We start from the raw sequence: 26,119 nt of genomic DNA on the forward strand, positions 1-26,119 counted from the left end.
GGAGAATATAATTTAAGCCAACTCTTTTGTGTTGGACAAATGCCCACTTCTCCTAGAACTCATGGTAAACCTCAATGATTACTTCAACAACCACTGATCAAGCCAACATGTACTTTGACACCATTCATCCTTGGAAAAGGTCAAGAAGAAGAAACCAGAGATGAAGATTTAGTAGAATGGATCTATAAAGATCCCATTACCACTGAAATCCCACAAGCTAAACTTCCCATAGATAAGTATGGAAAAGGCCTTCTCATTATGCAAAGAATGGGTTATGATGGTCAGAGTGCTTTGGGACCTTGCAAGCAAGGAAGACATGAACCATTGCAACTAGAATTAAAACCCAAGGATAATATAGGCTTAGGCTTTCAGAAGGAGATCCTTCCTAAGCTCATATTCAAAAGAAAACCCAACCAAACTCTATATCAGCCTATTACAAAGAGGTCACCTTTGATTAGAAAAGTAGCACCATACACTATAGCAACTACCCCATTAAGGCTAAAAATCCTAGTAGTAACATCCACAACACCCATCATCCCACCAATCAAACCAGCAATCCCATCAGTAACAACAATAACATCAATAGCACCATTAGCAATAGCAACCATATCAGAAACCATAGCAGTATCTATGACATCAGCCGTTCCAGCAGAAGTAGCAGGGTCAACACTACCAACACTCCCTGCATCAGATTCACTAATCCCAAAGATCCTTCCTGCAACACCAATCCTTTCATCTACAATGGTACATAAGCCATTTACACCGACAGTATTTAACTCAAAGGATATCCTGGTATGGTACAATAATTGGCTACTGGAAAGTGACTTCGAGACTGACTCACAGGAGTGGGAATTTGATTCCATATAGCTTAATACTTCAAATGAGGAAGACACATCACCACCTTCACCTCGTAAAGACATCTCTATTTATGAAGAAGCATAGATAAACACCTCTTGGGTTCCTGAGCTGGAAACATCTTCCATAGACCCTACGTCACATCCTATGCTTGATTCTGATAGGGAGAGTACCATCAATGACCTTCATCACAATGTCTTAACACTCACTAACACATCAAACAAACTTAACCTAATCGATGAAGCAATGCATATTATCCATCTTGAACTCATCGAATGGAACCAACCTAATCTCCCATGCCTTGATCAATTCCAAAACAATGAGGCAATCATTGACTTTTTGGAACTACGAGATAACATACCAAGTGGGGATCACAAAGCTGGATTTGTCATTGAACTTAATAGCGCAACATACTTTGGGGCAGATGCCAAACCTTTCAGCTGCAAAAAATAACAATAAAACATGGATCTTCTAGTGAAAACCACATTATGACACTGTTTGATCCCACAAAAGTAAAAAGAAAGAGCATATCCAAGGGTGAAAACCTCTCTGAGGTGCCTGAGGATGAAAGGTTTGACATCCTCCCTTCTAGTACACAACAAGAATGGTCAACAATCCTTACTGAGGAAACAAAAGAATACAATGTGGGGACTCCTGAAACACCTCACCACATACATCTGGCATCTCTTTTAACTCCAGAGGAACAACCTAAGTTTGTTGAATTCTTCCAGAAGTGTCAGATAAACTTTGCATGGTCTTATGCAGACATGCCTGGGCTTGATCCTGATTTAGTGATGCATCATCTCATCGTAGCAGAAGGAGCTAAGCCTATCAAGCAAAAACTTCACAAGATGCACCCTCAAATTGCAGTACTAGTCAAAGAAGAACTTAAGAATCTCTTAGATGTTGGTTTTATTAGACCAATTGATTATGCAGATTGGATATCCAATATTGTGCCTATCGGCAAACCAAACGGGGGCATCAGTATATGTACTGACTTCAGAGATCTAAACAAAGCATGTCCTAAAGATGACTTCCATCTACCAAACATCAACATAATAGTGGACCTAACAATAGGACATGCCATGCTTTCACTCATGGATGGCTTTTCAGGGTACAATCAGATAAAAATTGCGCCAAAAGATCAACATAAGATGGCCTTCACATGTCCATGGGGAACATATTGCTGGAATGTAATGCCTTTTGGTCTAAAGAATGAAGGACTGACCTATCAAAGAGAAATGACCACCATCTTCCATGACATGATGCATACTATAATGGAAGATTATATTGATGACTTACTGGAAAAATCACTCACAAGAGAAGGTCATTTGGAAATATTAGAGAAAATATTTGATCGATTGGAACAATATCATGTTCGACTCAACCCAAAGAAATGTGTCTTTGGAGTAACCTAAGGGAAACTTCTAGGATACATTGTCTCAAGCAAAGGCATTGAGGTCGATCTTGCCAAGGTCAAAGAAATCATGGATATGCCACCTCCGAAGAACATCAGTCCACTAAGAACACTACAAGGACGACTTCAATCCATCCAAAGATTCATTGCACAACTGGCAGATAAGTGCCATCCTTTTACACACCTGTTACACAAGAAAATCCACTTTCAATGGGATTCCAGATGCCAGCAAGCATTCCAGATGATTAAAGACTATCTTATGAATACACCATTGTTGATCCCACCAGATCCGGGCAGACCTCTATTACTCTATATCTCAGCAACAACTATAGCATTGGATGTACTACTGGCACAACATAATGCAGAAGGGAAAGAGTGTCCTTTTTATTACATCTCTCGCACACTGGTGGGCTATGAACTCAATTACACACCTATTGAGCGAGCTTGCCTAGTAGTAATCTTGGCAGCCACTAAACTAAGGTACTATCTGTTAACACATAAAGTACAACTAATTGCAAAGATTGATCCACTCAAGTACTTACTCAACAAAGAAGCATTGACAGGGCAGTTAGCCAAATGGGTAATGATTTTAAGTGAATTTGACATCGAGTATGTGGATTATAAGGCTATCAAAGGTCAAGTCATTGCAGATCAGTTGGCCGATGCACCCCTCATAGGTGATCATCCTCTCATTTCCAATTTTCCAGATGAAGAGATATTCATGATCACCACAACACAACCATGGAAATTATACTTTGATGGTTCATACACAAGGCATGGCTCGGGGGAAGGAATTCTATTTATCACACCTCAAGGTGATAGCATCCCAGAGTCTTATAGGCTCACATTTCCATGCACAAACAACATAGTTGAATATGAGGCCTTGATCATAGGACTCAGGCTAGCCATACAATGGAAGTTACAAGAACTATAGGTATATGGTGACTCTCAACTGGTCATTCGACAAGCAACATATGAATATCAGACAAAGGACAATAAAATCATGCCATACAAACAAATGGTGGACACATTAAATGCATCATTCACTACTATCACCTTTGAGCAGATACCCAGGGATCAGAATCGAGTTGTTGATGCTATGGCTACCATTTCATCTCTCCTAGATCTTCCACAAAATTCAACACACTACAAGTTCTTGGTCGAACATCTTTGGATTCCTGCTTATGAGATCCCTGAATCTGAAATGATATGTTGTCTTATCGGTTCCGAATCCCCATGGTATGGTGAGTTCTACACCTACCTCCGTGATCACACACTTCCTCCTAACCAATCAAATAACCAATGTAAGACCTTCATTTGCCAAACTTCTCGATATACCATCATCGTTGAAACCCTATACCGACGTAGTCTTGATGGTACTCTCCTTCGATGTTTAGAGTAGGATGAGATAACAAAGGCCTTGGAAGAGGTACATGAAGGAATTTGTGGAACTCATGCAAGCGGTCCTTCACTAGCCAAGAAACTCATGCGCACTAGATACTATTGGCCATCCATGCAAAAAGACTCCTTCTACTTTGTCAAAAAGTGCAAAAAAAGCCAAGTTCATGGAGACCTACTACATGCACCAGCATAGGAATTGCAACCAATCACAACACCATGGCCCTTTTTCCAATGGGACATTGACCTTGTGGGTAAAATCCATCCATCTTCATCCAACAACCATAAATTCATTATTACCACCACTAAATACTTCACAAAGTGGATCGAAGCTGTTCCACTCACCCAAGTCACTGGCAAGCAAATCACCTCATTCATCCTTAATTACATCATCTACCACTATGGTGTACCCATGTCCATCATCATAGATAACGGGCTTCCATTCAAAAATTAGGATGTCTGTGAGCTCTGTGAGAAGTTTCACATCCAACACTTCTTTTCCACTCCTTATTACCCACAAGGCAATGGTCAGGCTAAAGCATCGAACAAGAACATATTAAGGATCCTCAAGAAAACAATCAATGATGCTGGTCGTGATTGGCATGTTCAGTTGAATCCAACACTATGGGCATATCGAACTAGCATTTGAACCCCCTATAGGCGCAACTCCCTACTCACTGGTCTATGGAGCATAAGCTATCTTACCTATTAAGGTTGAGATACCATCACTATGGGTTTCCTTTCGTAATCTCATTGATGATAAAGCATATCGAGTATCACGTCTTCAGGACTTAGAGCTACTTGATGAGAAGCGACAAGTTGTGTACAATCACCTCAAGGCCTATCAGCAATGCATGAGTAGAAGCTATAATCATCGAGTTATACCTCATACATTTGAGGTAGGTGATCTTGTTCTTCGAGAGAACCCTCACAACCAACCAAATATAGAACATCAGGGCAAGTTTGAATCAAACTGGATGGGTCCATATGTTATCACAGCTGTATTTTGGTATGGAGCATATCAATTGGCTACTTCAGAAGGAGAACTGCTAGTAGATTTGATCAATAGCATGCATCTCAAATGGTTCTATACATAAGTTTTTTAGAGCATCAGGCTCCAATCCATACCAGGGAAAAACACCAAAAACATTCACATAAATGTCCTAACGAAAACACAAAAAATCAAAAAAAGTAAAGAAAAATCATGCATCCAAACGGTGAACAATCACTCCGGTGGCACCTTGGGTAAATACGATGGTGAAAACCTGGTAAACAAGCGCCACTCATAAAGGCTGTGGCTCCATTGTATTTCAGAATTATTGTGATCACATTCAGTTCATCCACATATCCATCCGTCCAAACCATGGCTTGTTATTGATCTACAATCTAGGATAGTACTTGACACGTCTTGCATCCCGCTTTTTCATAGATATATCTAAACTGAGGGCAATGCCCTTAATCTAGTTGATGGAAGTGGATTCTACATTATCTGGTGATTCATTGAGTTCTACATTCAAAAAATCTCATAAAATACCAAAAACATTGGACAACTATCACTTTAAATACCAAAAACATTCAAAACTATCTCACAAAATACCAAAAACATTGGAAAACTATCTCTCAAAATACCAAAAAGACATTCAAAACAACCATCAAAAATACCAAAAATATTGGAAAATTGTCTCACAAAATCCAAAAGCATTTCAAAAACATCAAAATCAATCAAAAACATGGCAACGCATTGTACACGCATTGTACATACGTTTTTCAGAGCAGATACCAATAAAACATTGTGAAATACTCAAAACGATGACAACTTATCAAATCAACCAAACAATCACCATCAACACACCAACTGTCTTCAACAAGGATGCATCCTTCCTTACCAAAACAAAGACAAGATGACATTTTCTTTGACAAGAAAATTCTGTTTAAGCTATCAAATACTTGGTTGATTTGTGGGCTATTTATTCATATTAGATTCCTACAACATTTTTTGTGTATCTTCTACGAATTATTCCAATGAAGATTTGGGGCATGTACTAATGGTGTCTATGTGGGAAGTTCACTGAGCTACGTGCTCTTATGCAAAAAGCAGTCATAGGATCACTACGGCTTGCTGACTATAGCATATACCTCGACCATATGAGCATGAACCATTATCAAGGATCCATATTCTTGATTCTTTATATATATTGTTTGTTTGCAGCTACAATGCTCCCTCTTTTGTTCCTATTGCCCCATCCAAAATTGATAATGGTTTTATCTCTTGCTCAGGTATGAACTTGTCTCAGGATATGATCAGCAAAAAGATCAAGGAGGATGTTCCAAGTCATGCATGAAAGGAGATAATCCTTGTCTGCTCCATAAGCAATGCTCTGGTCAACTTGATCCATTATATCAAGTTGCTTGTATTAACTTGCTATATCAAAAACCATGTAAGAAAGACTCAGGTCATCTTGAATCATTATGTCAAGTTGTTTATATTTTCTTACAACATGTTAAAGCTCAATGATGAAAATAAAGAACTATGGATCATCATTTTATCTCATCTGTTTATATTCCATTCCATTGCCTAACACTCATCCATTCACCCACTCATTATTCATAGGCATAATTTTGAAGGCAAGTGTGAACAAAGTTAATATTAGTAGTTATGAGAAATTTGAGTTGGTCATTGGATACAATCATGACAGAGTACTCTGATACATCATCAGTGCATCATGCAAGAGTCTAAAGCAACCCTACATTCATCTATCATAATCATATCATCATTTCATTGCATTTAGTTGCATTATCATATTAGTATCATTTAATATCATTTAGTTGTATTTAACCTACATATTGATCATTATTATTTATTATCATTACATCTCATTATCTCAATTCCTCATTGCATAATCATGACATTTAGTTTCATTCATATGATAAAATTATTTTCATTTGCATTAGTCATTACTATGCATTCATTTAAGTGTCAGTGCCCAATCATCATGTATCGTCATTTAAGCATATGTATACCATACATTTGTTTAGTCTTACATTATTGCATACATTTATCCATTTAGTATATTCACTCATTTTATTTAAGATTCATCACAAACATTCATATTCATTGCATTATCATTTCACATCATCATATCATTTCCCATTTAGCAGCATAATAAAACCATTTGTCTCAAACATTGGTTCATACATTATACATATGCATTCATTTAGAAATCATCATTTAAACATTTGTATTTTACATTTTTTTGTCCACATATACAACCATCTAGATGAATATCCATAAAAATAATCATTCACAACATTATATATTAACATCATTGCATATCATTACCTCATCATCATACAAATATTATCTATACCATCATAAATCATCATTTTATTAATGCATATATAACCATCATGGCATTCCATACATCAAGCATTCTATCCAAAAACATCAATGCACACATATATCAACCTGCATCCACATGTTAGCATTACATCATACAATATGCATATAAACATCATGTAAGAATAAATCATCATAAAATATGCATATAGGAATCATCTCATAAAACAAACATACATATAGCAAAGCACAAGTATCCATCTAAGCATAAACTCATAAGATCATCATCCTGCATCAAATCCATATATCCAACATGCATATCATCACAAATATGGGATCTCCTCATAATCACATCATATCACCCAAAATACATGTATCAGAGTACAATGAAGTCCAAATATCGGCTACCAAGAGCCATCCAAGACATAGTCCAAAATGGCAATGTAAAAAACATGCATACAAATGCTCTCTCAGATGCAACTCTGACCTGATGTTGCAACATCACGACCTACTCCCCCACTCGCCCTTGCACCACCTGATCTATCTCTCTGAGGAAGACCCATCACACCCCCACTGCTCTGCATCCTCTAAGACCGCTCTGATCTGGCCTACCGCATCTGTCAATAACTCAGTTCTCGCTGACTGGATGACACCACCTGCTCATATAAACCCCACCAGTACTCTATCTCAGCCTGTGCTCGTCGGATCTCCCTCGCTAATGCCTCTACAGATGACCCCTATCCCTATAAATCCTCGAAGCCCCGCACCCTCTCCTGCAGCTGCATCACCCTGTCCATGGCCTGATCTCTCTCTTGTAGCACTATAGTCAACTCTGACTCTTGTGCAAACAACTACACATCTCTAGCTACAACCTCACCCTCCAAATCGTCCACCTATGTCTCAGCTATTATAAATTGAGTCTGCAAAACTAGTATCATATGGTCCCATAGATCTACACCAGTAGCTCCCTCCCCCATATCCATAGGCGCCTCTCTAGTGGCCCCCTCTCCAATAGCTCCCTCCCTTGTATCCATAGGTGCATGTCCCTCACCTGCATCCCTAACACCTGGTCTCATGCCTCCTTGTATCAAAGGTCCCTGAGATAACCATAGCGGAAACCTACCTCTCCCTCTCTGCTGTAATCGACCACCACTCCCTCCTCCTCCTCCATCCCCACCTTCCCCATCTCCCCATCACCATCCCCTCTCCCTCATCCACCTACCACTCCATGGTCTCCTCCCCTCCTCCATCTCCATCTCCTATGCTCCTCAAACTCTGGAATCAACTCTGCTAGATCTGATATTCGAGGTATAGGATGTGCTGGAATATACTGTGTATACTCCTTTGACACCCCTACATCTACTACCCCTGACCTCATCTGCCATGGTCTTGCCTATAATGTGCAGAACTCTCTTAGCGCTTGATCATACGGCAATATTGGTCCCCATAAATACCTCTCTCGGACCACCCTGGCATACTCTCCTGACCCACTAGGCAATCCCTGCCTCCGCCCAAACTGTCTCAACACCTAGCCCGACACTTGTCTCTCCACATCGTAAGTTGTCCTCCCAATGAGGAATCGAGTCATAAAAACATAAGGCAATGCCTCCACATCATCCTCCCATGGCTCACACTCAATATACGGCCTCTAGATCACAGTATCCAAATCATCCAATGCCTGCCGCCACCACTCTAACTTCCCCAGGTGGGGCTGACTCATCATCCCTCCATACATATATACATATGGCTGGTCCACTGCCTCAAATCTTAGACTAACTAGTTAGGTAATTGGTAAGTGCTCCCACGCCCAAATATGCAGCAACATGATCCCTATTCCGAGTGAGCCTCTCCCTCGATATACTACATCATGAAGCTCCTGATATAAGTGCGCTAGCACGCATGGTCCCCATGCAAACCGGGTCCCCTCTGTAATCATCTGCTCGATCACCTAATCTCAACCAACTGCAAGTCCATGTGATCGTCGATCTGGGCATAGTAATCCCCCCACAATCCCTGATATCACTGTTGGTAATGGCTCATACAATGCAACTATATTCTCCCATGCTATCGATTCGTCATCAATAAAGACGTCCTCATCAAAAAATATCTGCACCGCTAAGATCCCCCAAGCTCTGTCATATGTCACCAGCTCACCTCGAATGGGAATGTGCAGGATGCATCATACATCCTCCAGTGTCACAATCATCTCCCCCTGTGCCAAGTGAAACGTACAGGTCTCACTATGCCACCTCTTTGCCAAAGCCGTAATCAAATCTTGATTCATCTGAATCACAGGCATATGCATCACATCATATAGGCTCGTCACTGCAATACAATCCACCTCGACTCCTGTCAGTAGATCGCGCAACATCTGTGTGGTAGGATGCCTCTCATGCAACTGTAAGATGCAGAGATCATCCTACACAAGCGCATCAACCATCATCATGAGTTGTTTTGTTTCAAAATTTCTCAAGTTTAAACCTAGACAATCATCAGATACTTTGATCAAGTATTTTTGGGTCTCAACAGGTAAGCAATCATGGCACACTTAGACTTCAACAAACATTTATCACAATGACCTAAGTCTCATCGGGGCTGCTATGGTTCAAAACAACTCTCATCTCACATCGCCATCCATCCATCATTGGCATCCAGAGATTTTTGTTCACGCAAATTGGGGCATCTATCTTTTGTCCTAACAAAAGTGCTAAAACCCTAATAAAAGTGCTCAATCAACTATACAACAATGCTTAAACCACAAAAGTGCCACAAGCTCTATGCAATAGCGCTACTTCTCGACAATAGCGCTCAATTAACTCTTCAATAGCACTAAATAACAAAAGCGCTCAAACTATTATACAAAAGTGCTACATTTATAAAAGTGCTCAAACAAGGGCACAATAGCGCCATTGCGGCACAATAGCACTAATTAAATTGACAAAAGCACCAAAACAGAGTTTTAGTGCTATTGTCTTGCTTCAACTTGGACCTAGCTAAAAACACATCAAAAATACACAAAATTCCAAAATTTAAATTCACGTACCATTGATCCATAGTCATCTGGATGCTGAAATCGACGGACTTTCTCTAATCGATGCTCTGCTATGGGAACCGACATCCTTACTGTTGCTTGCTCCTCCAAAAAGTCACTCTCAGAGCTCAAATTTCACTATGGTCGCGAATGCAAATGAGCATGTTTTCACCCCTTTCTCCCCATATAAACCCTTCGCCGTAACCCTAATTTTTCCCCTACTCACCGCTGTGGTCCCCGTGAACTTCCCGAGGCTCCCGTTTATTTATTTTATCTCCAATTTCTTTTATTTTTCACCAGTATTGCTAAATTCTTCTCTTCTACCACCCTGCCAATTTTCATTCTTTTTCGAGAGATCGTCCGATTTTTTAAAAATTTTCGGCCCATCTCTCGAGGGGGCATACCACCCATTAAATTAACATTTTCTGGGGCATTTCTTCACACCTTTTTTTTTTTTTTTGAAATGATACGATAAACCACACCGTCTTAAAGAAGGGTAAATGTAGTCACATAAATCTGTCTTTTTTAATTAAATGAATATTTGTTATTTATTTGATTAAAAACCCACTAGCCATCAATTAATTAAATTAATATTTAATTAATTCATCTTCAAACATTCTCATATTAATTAAATAAATTATTCAATTTATTTTAATTAATTCATTAAAACCAAATTCACAATCAATTAAATGAATAAATCCTATTTATTAAATTTAATCCCCTTTCCTCTTTTAAATAAATTAAATAAAACATTTATTTAAATCATTTATTCCCCCCCACTTGCATTTTCCTACAAATGCAACTTGCACCTATTTATTGAAATAAATGAATTTTATTTTAATAAAAATCCCATTTTCCCTTACCCACCAAACCCACTTGCAATTCTAACTTCCTTCTAGATTCTTCTAACCCCTTCCTAATTAGCGTAATCCATCCCCTAAATATTGTCACATTCCTAAGCAACTTGGAGTCACTTCTCAAAGACTTCAAAGTCTTTGAAAAACATTAAATGCTTTATATGTTCAACAATCCAACCTCTAAAGTCTTCTAAACCATTAATGGCTCTTACATGACCATTTATGGTTAACCCCTAACTCAACCCTCATGTAACTCATGTGTCTCCTCGAGCATTTATTGTTTTGACCATGGTTATCCCTTTTACCTTTGCACAAGAGTTTATCCATTGGATAAAAGTTTTATTCTCTGAATAAAGAATTTATTCACTCAACCCAACCTTGACCTTACCTACCAAGTTAACCCTCAGGTCATGTCAAACACTTAATTCTTCTTCCCTCTCCTCTCAACCCCTCTCAGGGTGACACTTGTCAACATGGGATTGGGTTGAAAGTCCTCACCTAGATTGAATATCATTCAATTCCGACCCTTGTTGAGATTACTCAATCTCAACCATCCATTGCTCCATTTTTCCTATAAATAGAGCCCATTTCTTCATAATCCAGATCCTGAAAACTTGTATGCATTTAACCTATAGGCATTTTAAAGAGCATTTAGCATAAATCACTAATATCTTGGTATTTTGGCTTAAAATAGATTATTTTAGCATCATAGCATCTAATATTAGTTTTTATTCATATTTGCTTAGCATTTTAGAGTAAGCATCTACAATCTTGAACCTCCATAAGCATCCATAGTGCAAAAAGTTGTTGAGAGCTACACTAGTTTGGAACTTGGAGAGGAGAGGAACAAAGGAGAAGGAACCAAGAGCATGGTAGAAGGCATTTGGAGATGTCTTCTTGCATTTACTTTCACAGTTAAATGTTTTACTTTGTTTTTTGGTGTCTCTTTTGATATGCCTGCTTAGATTAGTGTTTTGTTGATTAACACTAGCGTCTTTCTTGTGTCTTTGTGTGTTATTCGACCACAGGTTCCTAATCTAACCTTGTCCGTTTTGAAGAGCATCAATTATTATTATTATTATTATTATTAAAGTTAAAAATTTAAGAAGAGAATAAATGTAGATATTATTTAACTTGTTAATTAGAAGCAAATTTGAAATATTGTAAATAATATTTTCATATTTTTTCTAGTTTTTCTATATGTTAGTGTTTGGCATTTTTGAAGGCCTTCGGGGCACTTTCAGCCTTTGAAACTTTGGCCTATCCCTTGGAATATGTTTTTTACAAAGGTGCAAATTTCAATTTTATTGAATGGCAACCTAAATTCCATGCTAATAGATATGAATTCAAAACAGTATCGAAATGGGTAGAAATTAATAATGATCTTGTTAAATTAATGTATGCAAATGTTCTTATAGAAATTGGGGATAAATTGAGAAAATCATAGCCATAGAAAAAAAATGGTCAGAAAAATCTGATATAAAACTGTTAATAGAAGTAAATAAGAGCATGGAAAAATTAAAAAACATAACCCTAGAGATAGTAGATAGTAATTATACCCTAAAACTGGTATGGTATATTGGCCCGTTATCTAAAGATTTGGCATTTTGTAAAAGGCCGAACCCTAAATTATAGAAGTCTCAGGTAAAGGCAAGAGATAACCAAAAAGTATCGAAAGATATAATAAATATTCAATTTAACAATGACAAGGGTGGATTTATTATAAACACTGGTCAGCAAGAGATTGTTAATATCCCAACCCCATCTCCTCCCCTAGTCTTGCGTAATGGTCAAATCCAAGAAGAACTGAACAATGTCATAGAAAACTTAATGGGGAAACTAGCTGAAGAATTTGTCGAGGAGGTACTCATTGATACTCCAATAAATAGGACAAATAATGTCATCATCTCCAACCTAGAATCTGTTCAGAGCCCCCTCAAAACCCCCTCATTAGACACCAACCCGACTGAGATTGATGAGGAGGAAAATGTCACAGTTTCTCCCACTTTGGAGGAATCCTCTATTGTGGAAGGATTGAGTGCAAATGAGGAAAGAGAATTCATTATTAATGAACTAACCAATATGCAGAAAGGGGAAGAATGCATATTATTAGATAATAAATCAATCAACCTACAAAATAGAGCTATCCTCTAGATGGGAGGTGAGAAACAAAAGAGGTCAGAAGTCTTTTGTAGACAAAAGAAAGAGGGACGGGGATGCAGAGGGGCAGGCCAAATTCACAACCTTGCTAGGGCAAGGAAAATCTCCCCTTCCCCTCGTAAAGGAATAAATATACTAACATGGAATGTTAGGGGTATGGGAGCCCCTAACAAACAAAGATTGATTAAGTGAAGTATACTAAAATCTACTATGGACCTAGTTATGCTACAAGAAACAAAACTGTGTAAGACTGATATGAATAATTTTAGCAGAAAATTCACCTAATGGCAGATGGAAATGATGGAGTCTATAGGGGCATCAGGTGGACTAGGTATAATGTGGAAAAAGAATTTAGTTGCATTTACATGCCATACCAAGATGCAAAATTAGATGGATGGTAAAGTAAGAGCCCTTAGTCTAAATCTTGAGTTCATCATCATTAATGTATATGGCCCAATTCCAATAGATAAAAAGAGATTAGTTTAGCAGGAAATTGAACACTTCTTAAACAATCAAGATGAGAAACACATCATCATAGGTGGTGACTTTAACACCATTTTGTACTCAACTGATAAAAGCGGTGGGGTAAAAACCATAAGACAGCCACAAAGAGACTTCATAAACTAGATAAATAACAATAACCTTCTATAAATCAGGATTGCGATGGACTTTCACACATGGAATAATAGAAGAAAAGGTTTCTCCAACATTGTAGAAATAGTTGACATATTTTTCCTCAAAGGGGACCTAAGCGATCTCAAAACTGAATTAAAAACTACCATATTGCCATGGTTAGACTCTAATCATTACCCGGTGCTATTAGAACTTATGGCAGAAGCAAAGCAATCTAGGTGTCCCTTCAAATTTGAAATGGTGTGGTTTACACATGAAGAATTCCTCCCCAACATGCATAAATGGTGGAAGTATGGTGTCTTTGAAGGATCTAAAATGTATTGTCTTGTCTCTAAGCTAAAAGAGATTAAACACAAACTGTTAGACTGGACCAAAAAGAAATTCAAAAAAAACTTTGAGGAGAAGTCAAGAATTGAAAACGAGTTGGAAACAATAAATATTGTTGTAATGCAAAACGGGATGACTTGTGAAACATACGAGGTTGAAAAAATGCTTTTATGTGAATATGAAGGCATTCTAGCCAGAGAAGAGATATACTGGAAACATAAATCTTGAGAAACATGGTTAGGAGATGAAGATAGAAACACTAAATTTTTTCACAGCAGTGTCAAAATGAAAAGGGCAGCAAATAAGATTACTCAGATCATCAATGACAGTGTTCAGATCATCATGGATCAAAATATGATCGCAAAAGATGCTACCAAGTACTTTGAAAATATTCTCAATAACTGGGAACACTCGGACCTCCCTAACAATAGAACCTTATTGAATAACATACCCAAATTGTTAGCAGAGGGTGATAATCAAATTTTAAACTCCAACATGAAGAAGTCAAAATGGCTTTGGCACAATTTCAAGGAGACAAAGCCCTTGGACTAGATGGCTTCCTGACTATTTTTTTTAGAGAAATGCTGGCACATCTTAGGGTATGACGTTACTAATGCCTTGGAATCTGCCCATAGTGCAAGGAAGTTCTTAAAAGAGATCAATAATACCTTTTTGGCCTTAATTCCAAAGAAGGAGAATCCCACAAAGTGGGAAGACTTTAGGCCCATTTATTTATCTAACTTGACTTATAAACTACTAGCTAAAGTCATGGCCAATAGACTAAAAGAATTACTACCTACCATAATATCAAAAGAGCAAACTGGCTTTGTACCCAATAGATCAATTTTGGATGGGATTATTATAGTCCATGAAGCCATCCACTCCTGTCAAGTCCAAGGACAACCTAATATGCTGATAAAATTAGATATTAAAAAGGCTTATGACAAAGTGGATTGGTATTTCCTTTGTAGTTGGATGAAGGCCTTTGGCTTTAACAAACAATGGGTTAATTGGGTCTACTTTTGCATATAAAACCCTAGGTTCTCTATCTTACTAAATGGGAAACCAGAAGTCTTCTTTGGAGTATCTAGGGGGCTTAGACAAGGATATCCCTTATCCCTATTCTTATTTATCATTATGTCTTAATCCTTAGGAAGAAGCCTAGAGGCATCATACAGAACTGGCAGACTGGCACGAATTCAGATCACCAGAGGGGTGGATCCATGTACTCATCAATAGTTTGTTGATGACACAATGATTCTAGAGAAAGGGTAGTTGAATGAAGCTAAGGAAATCAAGAAAATGCTACAATCCTATGGGTTGGCATTGAGAGAGATGGTAAACAAGGAGAAATTGGAGATATTCTTTTTCAATATGGAAGAACAGGAGGAAGTCAGAATAGCATCGTGTCTAGGGTACAAAATTGGTCATCTACCATTCTCGTATCTAGGGATGCCTCTCGACAAAGGTATCAAAACAAAAAAACTCTGGGATCCCCTAATTGAGAGGGTTAGAAAGAAGCTATCATCTTGGAAAGCCTTATGATTGACAGGGGCCGAAAGATTAACCCTCATAAAAATAGTCTTAGCAGCAATGCCTATCTATCTTCTACCATGCATACCACTTTCAAAAGGGGCCTACAAGAAATTAAGTCAAACAATTAGATATTTCTATTAGAATGGTATAGAGGATAAGAATAAAATGAAACTGATATGATGGGATAAGATATGTTGAGAAAAGAGTGTTGGAGGCACGGGAATAAGAAAATTACTATGTCAAAAATCGGCCTTAGGGGCAAAACTAGCATGGAGAATGTACACATCCTCAGAGGCCAAATCGGCCAAAATCCTTAGGAGCAAATATATATCACAAAATCAAAGAGAGGAAATATTTAGGGACACAGACCCACCCAAGGGATCTAGAATCTGGAATTTTATAAAAGAGAGTCGAATGCTCATATCGAGCCATCTATCCTAGGACATTCATGATGGTAAATCTGCCTTGTTCTGGGAAGATTCCTGGGGGGATACCCCCAGATAGGAAGTCTAATGGATACTACCGGTATTAAGGACCAAATGAAATCTTTATGGGGTAATCATGTAAGGGATTATACAACAATAGCACCAAAATTGACAATGGGCTGGAAATGGAAAAACATGCTCCCATTCTTGGCGGTTACCAAAGTCCAAGAGCTGCTGCAAATTCTTGGATGCAGAATTATAATATTTAGACATGGGCTAGATGAGCTTATATGGTCTAGATCAAAGCATGGACAATACAACTGTAAAGATGGTTTCAGAACCATATATGAGAAGGCAAACACTGTCATGGACTACATCCCTAGTACATTATGATGGGAAAAGTTATGTGTCCCAAAAGCTGGCTTCTTTGCCTTGGTGGCAATTCAGGGGAAGGTCCTAACTACTGAACAATTTAAACTTAGGGGCTATGAAGGACCCTCAATCTGTCTCTTATGCAAAGAAGAAGAGGAGACAAATGAACATATCTTCACAACCTGTAACTACACATAGAAATGTTGGTATTGGCTGATGACCCAACTAGGTTGGTCAGACACCCTTATCCCTTCCCTAAGGGAATGGCTCAAAGGTTGTCCAATCATCAAAAGGAATAGCATCTTCCACAATTTATGGATATGCAGCCCAACAATAGTAGTCTGGGAAGTTTGGAAGGAGAGGAACATGAAAAAATTTCAGGAAGAAGAAATGAAGTTAGAGAATCTTATAGCAAAAATAGAAGCCTCCATCACAGAAATCTCCAACAACAAGAATGTGACCATCTACCAACATGATAAGACATTCATAGACTGGGACAACTTCATTAGAAAGCAGTGGAAGGGGATTAAAATCCCTCCTTTCACTGGGAATGGTGGCATAGGAAAAACCGAAGCAAGGAAAGCTTGCAAATGGGTGCCCCTGGAGGTTGGATGGTGCAAAATCAACTTCGATGGAGCATCCAGAGGTAATCTATGGGAGGCAAGGGTAGGCTGTATAATTCACTCGGATGAGGGCAGTTGTATTGGATCTAGATCTAGATATCTAGGTCAATGCACTAACAATAAGGCAAAATTGTTAAGCCTAATAGAGGGTTTAAACCTATACAAACAATTAAAAATATCCAAATTGGAAATAGAAGGGGACTCTACCATTATAGTTAATGCATTCTGGACTAGAACAATGCCAAACTTGGAACTCAGAAGTTTATTGGACAAAGCCCTATCTCTAATGGAAAGCTTCTCAGATTATACGATCAATCACAAATATAGGGAGGCTAATTCATTGGAAGATAAGCCAATATAGGCCCAGATGGCACAAACAAAACCACATCATTAAGATCTAGGTAATTACACTAGAGAACATATAGGCAAACAAGGGTTTAGCTATAATCCTGAACAACACATTCAAACACATATTGGAAGGCATATATATGTATATGCACAGATAGCGGTATATATGTACATATATATTTATATTTATATACTTATATATGCATACGTGCATATATATGGCATCTGATATATATATATATATATTTATATTTATATATATATATATATATATATATATATTTATATATATATATACTTATATATGCATACGTGCATATATATGGCATCTGATAATATATATATATATATATATATATATATATATATATATGCATGTATACATATATATATACACATGCATACATATATATATAAATGTATACATATATATACACACATATACAAATATATGCGTATATATTCATATATATACCTACCAACAATAATCTTAGAGAAGAGATCATCATAACCCCTCCTTTGTTCCTAATAGATCTCTCAATATAGTAGATGTATACGCTCATTTGAATACACAAAATATGTTTATATGTGTATATGTTTATATACATATAGATATATGCATATATATACAAACATATAAACATGTGTATCTATATATACATACATAGACATATATATATATATATATTTGAACATATAGATATACATATATAGACATAGAGATTGAAATATATATATATATTAGTGTAGACATCATCATATGTCAAGACCTTATCATTTAGGTATTGTTCGATTGTTTAGGCAATCATACATTGCAAAGGCTAGGGTTTATGGCTAACAGAGAATCATGGAAAAATAATCAACACACCCATAGTCGATATAGCAGGGCAGTATGGGGATGAAAATCTATCAGATTTATCTGAGATACATATGCTCATTTGTATACACAGAACATTTTTATATGCATATCTTTATATATACATACATATATAGGCACATATATATAGACATATAAATATGTATATCTATATATGCATAGTTATATATGTATATATAATATATATATAGACATAAATGCAATTAAACACACACACACACACATATTTATATTAGTCTTTATGTATATATACCTATATAACATATACATAGGCTTACTCATAATACATTAGATATCATCATATAGGCACTGCACGACTGCATAAAGCAATCATACATTGGAGATGGTAGGGAGTAAGACTAATAGATAATAATGAAAAAACAATCAAAATTTCTATAATCGATACAACAATGCAATATGGGGATCGAAATCTGTCAGATTTATCAGAGAATAATCATAATAATTACGAGGAGGTGAATGGAAACCATCATGAGAAAAACCTATCACAAACGGGCTTATAACTCGAGTAACTGATAAGACAGGTTAACAAAACCAGTATATCTATGTGGAGGCACCCACCATTTATCTCTATGAAAAGATGGACTCTGGTATTTATCTGTTCCCAGAGAAGTGTGAGATGTCCTTTATCAGAGAGATATCTAGCAAATGCTGGTCGGTTATTCTGAGAGCGGAAGATGATTTGGTTATTCATACGACCAAGAGGATTCTGAGCAATGATATTATATACATAGAGCATAGTAAATGAGTCAATAGTGACATCCCTGTGGGGTTTGTAACACTATTACTCACAATGGGAGAACATAAGGCAGTCACAGTATCACTATCCAAGCTAATATTCAAGAAAGAATATTTGGTTAACCTAGAAATGGCTATCAAATGCTTGGATGAAAAACTACAAATACCTTACCCAGAAGATTACATCAAAGCTGCGGAAACCATAGACAAGGAAGAAGCAATCAACATAGATTTTAAGAGGCCTATTCTCAGTAGCAAAGATTAGAAACTATGCCGGCAATGACAATTAGAGATAACGAGGAGTATTGCATTCCTTAAACAATGTCTAGGTGTGGTTGAAGAGCCAAAAGGTGATTGGTGGGTTATTTATATGGTAGAGGAGTGTTGGAGCCCGTTCCAAGCTAATAATCCCAGTGACATGGAGGGTGAGGAAACACATGCCTCTAGCATGGAAGCCGTAGCTGATAAGGATGAATAATTAATTTTTATAGCACAATTTTGTTTGTTGTATACTGATATAACTACTTCAACATAGGGATGTAGGATCTATAGAGAGTATAAGGCACATATAGAACTATTTATGAAAGCACTTTGATAATTAGGATAGCTTAGAAATGTATGACTCTATTATAGCATAGATAGTGAAGGGTAAGGATACTTACTTGATGGTATTTACAAGGCATCTATATACTAAAATAAGTAAATTTTAGAATCTGGATTGTTCTTTGAGTCAGACATATACTCTTATGTTGGCTCTCTATTATTAGCTTCTCAGACATGAATGAACAAGATCAACCTGAGGACACCCACACTCAATCATCTGCAAAATGTAGTAACAGGAAGTACTCTTGTAACTCTTGCATATGGGTTTAATTCAGTATTTTCATTTAGACAGCTCTAAGATCAGAATATCAAGGAAATATCATGAACTACATGACAAATGGGTTGTGTTATTATCAATCTCTTGATGACTAGTGTTTATGCCTCTATTATTATTGTACCCTAGGAATAAAAACATTATGATCCTAATGTTGACTTAATATGAAAGAAGCCTAAGCTATAATAAGAACATTGGAAAGTATAACAAAAGTATGCTGAGTTTTTGATAAGGGTAAACAGGTTTTACAAGGACCCGAAACCTAAAGTTTTACAATAGTCGGCCAATAGCCAATCCATAAAGAAACAACAACAAAATAGGGGATCAACCTCAAACAAAAATAGAGACAAAAGACACAGATAGACAAGCTAAAGAAAAAAAAGTTCTCAGTTGAGCAAGAGCACTAGATCCTTGTTCTTTTGGCTGGAAATCCTGTTGATTTCCTCAAGTTCCTCCATGATGAATATAGAGGTATCCTTATTGTTGCTTTTGCTCCTAGTTCTCGAACTGGGTCCAGTGGTTTTGTTGTCTCCAGTAGCCACATCGTCTCCTCCAATATTTTTCACTAGGTCACTGTGGAAGGATCTATAATCAGCAACCATCTCGTTAATCTTTTCAAGCCCCTCAATGCTGTTGTTCATGGATTCTTTACTAATGTCAACTAGATTCTTAATATTTTTCTTAATCTCAGCCATGGATTGTTCCACCTTATCAATCCTCTGTTCATGGTTACATTTCACGACCTCAACATTCTGAGAGACTTTTTGAGTCATGATCATGAGTTTTTCCAGCTTGCTGGGTTTAGGGAAAGCAGTGAAAATGTCAACTATTTCCTTAACCCCTATCTTGAGGGTGTCAATTTTGTGTTCAACCCATTCCTAGCAGTGCTTCTAGCTTCTAGTGGCTTCCATGACAAGATTCATCATACTACCATCTTTCCCTAATTATCTTTCTAGACATTGATAGGGATGTCTAGTTTAATCCCTTGGTCTGTAATCTTTGGTCTATGAGCCTTCACCGATAGATTTTTCTTTTAGAGAGGGGTTTGACCTTGGAGATCAACTTGTTGCTAGTTTTGTATTTACTAGCTTCCCATCTTGGGGGGATCTTGTTGCTGAGTATCTCTGGAGTGACCATCTTTTCCTTTTCATTCGCAGGTTCATATTTAGGGTCATCAACAGGAACGCCACTATTATCCAGGTCCATCTCCGAGTCAGAGACGTCTTGGACCTCCGTCTGCTGACCAATCTCGGCAAGCGGGGGCACAATTTCAAGGGATTTGGTGTGTTCCATTATGAGGATGATAAGTCTCTCATGAAGAATAGGGTTGCTAGGATTTTCCCGGTTCTTTTCAAGGCATTCTCAAGGGAGGAGGCAAGATAGTAGGGAACAAAGATAATTTTACAATGGCGAAAATGATTTAAAATAGTGAAATGGCAAGAGAAGAGGCTAGCATACCTACCATCAAGGGTGAGAAAAAGTATGTAGAGTTAATACTAGTTCTTCTTCTTTTTTACACTAACACCTCATGAAGTGGTTTGCAACAGGATTGTCGCATGAATTTGTTTTGTAGGTAAAGCCGAAGGCAGAAAAAAGCAGCGACTGCTCACAAGGAAGTCTGGTGAAAGAAAACTAGCACATGGAAAATTACAGATACTACCTATGAAGGGCTATTTGCATGCCCAGAAGGAAGAGATTGTAAAGGAACATATGTAACTCAATAAATGATGTAGAAATGTAAATATTAGATATTGACTGGAGCTATGGTCCCGGGCAAGGCCAGAGGTTTTCTCCATTAAGCAGAAGTTTTCTCCATTGAGCAAAGATTGTAATTTAATTTATTAATAAAATATGGCTTCGGCCTTTTACCAAGCAAAAAAAAAATATAACTTTTAGAAAATGATATATAAATCACTAATTTTCTTATAAAAATAAAAATTGTACACATTACAAGTTTTTGAAAATTTGGAGATTCTATTTAAGTGTCTTAGAACTTGATTTTCCAAAAATAGAATAACAAATGAAATAATATGACTTGACAAGTATAAAAGTGAATAAATTCAAAGATAATCTAACACATATCAATCACATAGAATTCCACATCAAGCTAACATTTAAAAAGTAATGACTATATTAAGAAAGGAAAAATTAATATAAATTTTAAAGAAACTAATTAATATTATTAACTTTTCTTGCTATTAAAAATAAAAAATAAAAAATTAATTAATTTGAAAATAATAAATATTTCAAACTTTATTTATTTATTTTACTTATTTCACATAAACATAATTATATCTTCATAAAAATACTTTTAAATATGATCTATTATAAATAATTTGTGAATGAATGTAAAAAACCATATACTGTTTATTATTAAATAAAGCCAATAATGTTGAATTATACTCCTATGTAACATATCTCTAGTTCCATAGTAATACAAGTAGGGACACATGGACAATTCCTAGGTAAAGCCAAAATAAAAGCGGAAAAAAAACTCTTAGGTATGTCAAACTGAGGAAAAGTTCATGGAAATAGGTGTATGGCTTGTCTTAGACAATGAAGGTTTTGGAGGGAATGCAAGAAACCTAGGTGCACAGTGGAATCTAAACTCCTGAAAGCATTCAATCCCCTCCCTTGATATGTCTTGGACATCTCACAAGGCATTAAGGAGGTCTTTCCATCGTCGTTCTTCTATTTTAGTCTTCTCCTTTGAAGTTCCCACACCTGCTTCATGTACCCTATCTTGATGTTTCCAAAATTTATCAAAACCAAGAATGGTTATCATTGTTTCTTGAATGGTCTTCATTTTGCTCATCTCTTCCATTTCTTCTCCCTTATGTTTGGAATCAACTTTCTCTTGTGACCATAGGTGATGCATATAATTGGCAAAAGTTTCCAAGTTCTACTTCCAATGTGGACGATTCGGTCTGCTTGTCTCTTCCTTTTTCTCTTCCATCTATTTGAGATAAGCTAGCTCTTCTAGCCATCACTGATTTATATAATTGGCAACAATTTCCTTTAGAGAAGGTTCCCAATTCTGCTTCCCATCTTTTTCTGTGGCGTCAGAGTAATATTCCCAGTCCTACAAAAAAATATTGTTCTCATCATAGCAAAAATTACATGATGGAAAGTTGGAAACTATTTTAAGAGGAGGAAGAGATTAGGGTTACCTATATAAGGAGAACCATTTCCCATTTCCACTATGAACAGACAAAGGTCCATACAACAAAATTTGTAGAATTTTGAACCTGACCTATCCTCTCTGAAGCAGTTGATTAGGAAACAATAGCAACAAAAGAATAAATTGCAAAAAGAAAGCACAATTCAGAATATAAAACAAAGTGCCCTATTTTTGGAATTACACACACCAATTTCTTTTATTGCATCATAATAAAAAATTACATAGAGTCTATGTATATAAAGAATTTGCAGCCTAGAAGAATTAATAATAGCTGTAGTTCTAAATATATTGCCATCATCGCATGGAAAAATACTGAGTATCTCAAACTAAAAACAAACTCATGCAAAAAAACAAACTAAAAATAGAGAGCATGCATGGCATGCAATATTTGGTGAAAAAAGAAACCAACAGTTCTAAAGAAAGCTCTAATCTAAGAATAGTCTAACTGCATGCATAGCATGCTTTATTTGCATGAGAAATAACAAACTATTAACTAAATTAATCTAGCTGCATGATGGTGTATGGTGGTGGAGTCTAAAAACAGTTAGAGTTGCATGGAGCTGCATGCTAGAGCAGCATCAGTTATCAACATACTCCCCCTTGATGCTGAGAGGGCTCACAATCTTATCTCTTAGTGCTAAAAACTAATCTTTTGCAACCGCTTTGGTGAATATATCCGCTAGATGATCCTGGGTATTGATGTGCTTCAATTCAACATCCTTCTTCTACACCAAATCTCGTATGAAGTGATATTTCATATCAAAATGCTTTGTTCTATTGTGATGAATAGGATTCTTAGCTAACTTGATGGCACTCACATTGTCACAATAAATTGTTGTAGGTTGAATTTGTTTTTCTCCAATTTCTTCCAAAACATTTCTAAGCCAAAGAGCTTGTGTACATGCTGAGGTAATTGCAACATACTTTTCTTTTGTAGATGAGAGGGCAACAATAATTTTCTTTTTTGAGCTTCAGGTAATCAAACTAGAACCAAAAGAAAAACAATTTCCAGATGTAGATTTATGGTCATCTATACTACCTCCCCAATCTGAATCACTAAAGCCTACTAGATTGAACTTTTCAGAAGAGTAGTAATGAATACCAAAACTTAAATTCCCTTTCACATACCTCAAAATCCTCTTGGCTGCCTTCATATGTATTTCAGATGGATTTGTCATATAACTTGAAACAAGTGAAATTGAATAGGCAATATCAGGCCTCGTTTGGATTAGAAACATCAAGCCCCTCACAATACTTCTATAAGTTGTCTCATCAACTAAATCAGCACCATCATCTCTACATAACACATCTCCATGAGAAATTGGAGTGGAGGAAGGGTTACAATAAATCATATTAAATTTCTTCAGCATATCCTGTGCATACTTTGTTTCACAAATGAAAATCTCATCCTTACTTTGATAAACCTCCATTCCCAGAAAATATTTCATCAGACCAAGATCTTTCATCTCAAATTCTTTCATCATAGCAGCTTTGAATTCATCTTTCATCTTAGAACTACTACCCATATACAAAAGATCATCAACATACAAACTTATGATGAGGATATCAGTACCTTCTTGTTTGTAGTAAAGGGTAAGATCAGTCTTACTTCTCTGGAAGCCATTCTCCTGAAAGTATCCATCAATCCTAACATACCATGCTTTTGGTGCTTGCTTGAGGCCATACAAAGCCTTCTTCAACCTATAGACATAATTCTCTTTTCCTTCCACTTCAAAACCTTGTGGTTGCTCCACATATACTTCCTCTTCTAAGTACCCATTCAAGAAGGTACTTTTCACATCCACATGATGTATGCTCCACTTCTTCTGAGCTGCTAATGAAATCAACATTCTTATGGTCTCTTGTCTTACTACTGGTGCAAATTTCTCTTCATAATCAATTCCATACTTCTGTGTGAAGCCTTTAGCTACTAAACTTGCCTTGTGTCTTTCAACACTCCCATCACTGTTAAACTTGGTCTTGTAGACCCATTTGGTGCCAATCCTTTTTTTGTCATGTGGAAGTTCTGTTAACTCCCAAGTGTCATTCTTGTGAATGGAATCCATCTCTTCATCCATGGCTTTCACCCAAACCTCATTAGTACATGCATCTTCAAAACATGATGGTTCAAAATCAGCCTTGGCTAATAAAGCAAAATTCGTTGTCTCACCTACTAGGTTTTCTTCATGTACTTGATTTCCACTCCTCTGGTAGATATCACTCAATCTCCTTACCTTCCTTGTAGAACTTGGTGGAGTTAAACTACTGGATATAGAAACATTAGTTGGCTGCTCATGATCAATATCAGCAATTATATTATCACTCAAAATAGATTTTGGCTTCTCAACATGGCCTTTTTTATGACCATAAACTCCCCCTTCATCAAAAATCACATCTCTTGAGACAATAAGCTTGTTAGTGAGGGGATTATACAATCTATAAGGCTTGCTTCTCTCACTATACCCAATAAAGATACATGACTCACTCTCTGCATCTAACTTTTATCTATTCTGATCAGGTACATGCACATAAGCCAAACAACTCAAAACTTTGAAATGATTAACATTAGGCCTTTTTCCATACCAAGCTTCATAATGAGTCATATTTTCTAGTGTACTAGTGGGGCTATGATTGAGGATCTACACCATTGTAGCAACTGCATTTTCCCAATAAGAATTGCTCAATCCCTTGGATTGTAACATGCACCTTGCCATTTCAACCACAGTACGATTCTTCCTTTCAGCTACTCCATTTTGTTGAGGTGTGTATGCAGTAGTAAGTTGCCTCTCGATGCCATTAAAATCAAAAAAACTTTGGAAATCCTTTGAACAAAATTCTCCTCCACGATCATTCCTTAAACACTTGATCTTGCATGCTTTCTCATTTTCCACAAGGGCTTTAAACTTCTTGAATGTATCTAGGGATTCATCTTTGGCCTTCAAAAAATATACCCAACAATTTCGGGAGTAATCATCAATAAAAGTGATGAAATATGATGACTTACACAAACTCTTAGTCTGCATAGGACCACATATATCTAAATGAACAAGTTGAAGTGGGTGATGAGCCCTCCATGCATTGCCCTTTGGAAATTTTCCTTTGCATGATT

The sequence above is a fragment of the Cryptomeria japonica genome, chromosome 11 (assembly GCF_030272615.1).
Source record: "Cryptomeria japonica chromosome 11, Sugi_1.0, whole genome shotgun sequence".
NCBI classification, from domain to species: Eukaryota; Viridiplantae; Streptophyta; class Pinopsida; order Cupressales; family Cupressaceae; genus Cryptomeria; species Cryptomeria japonica.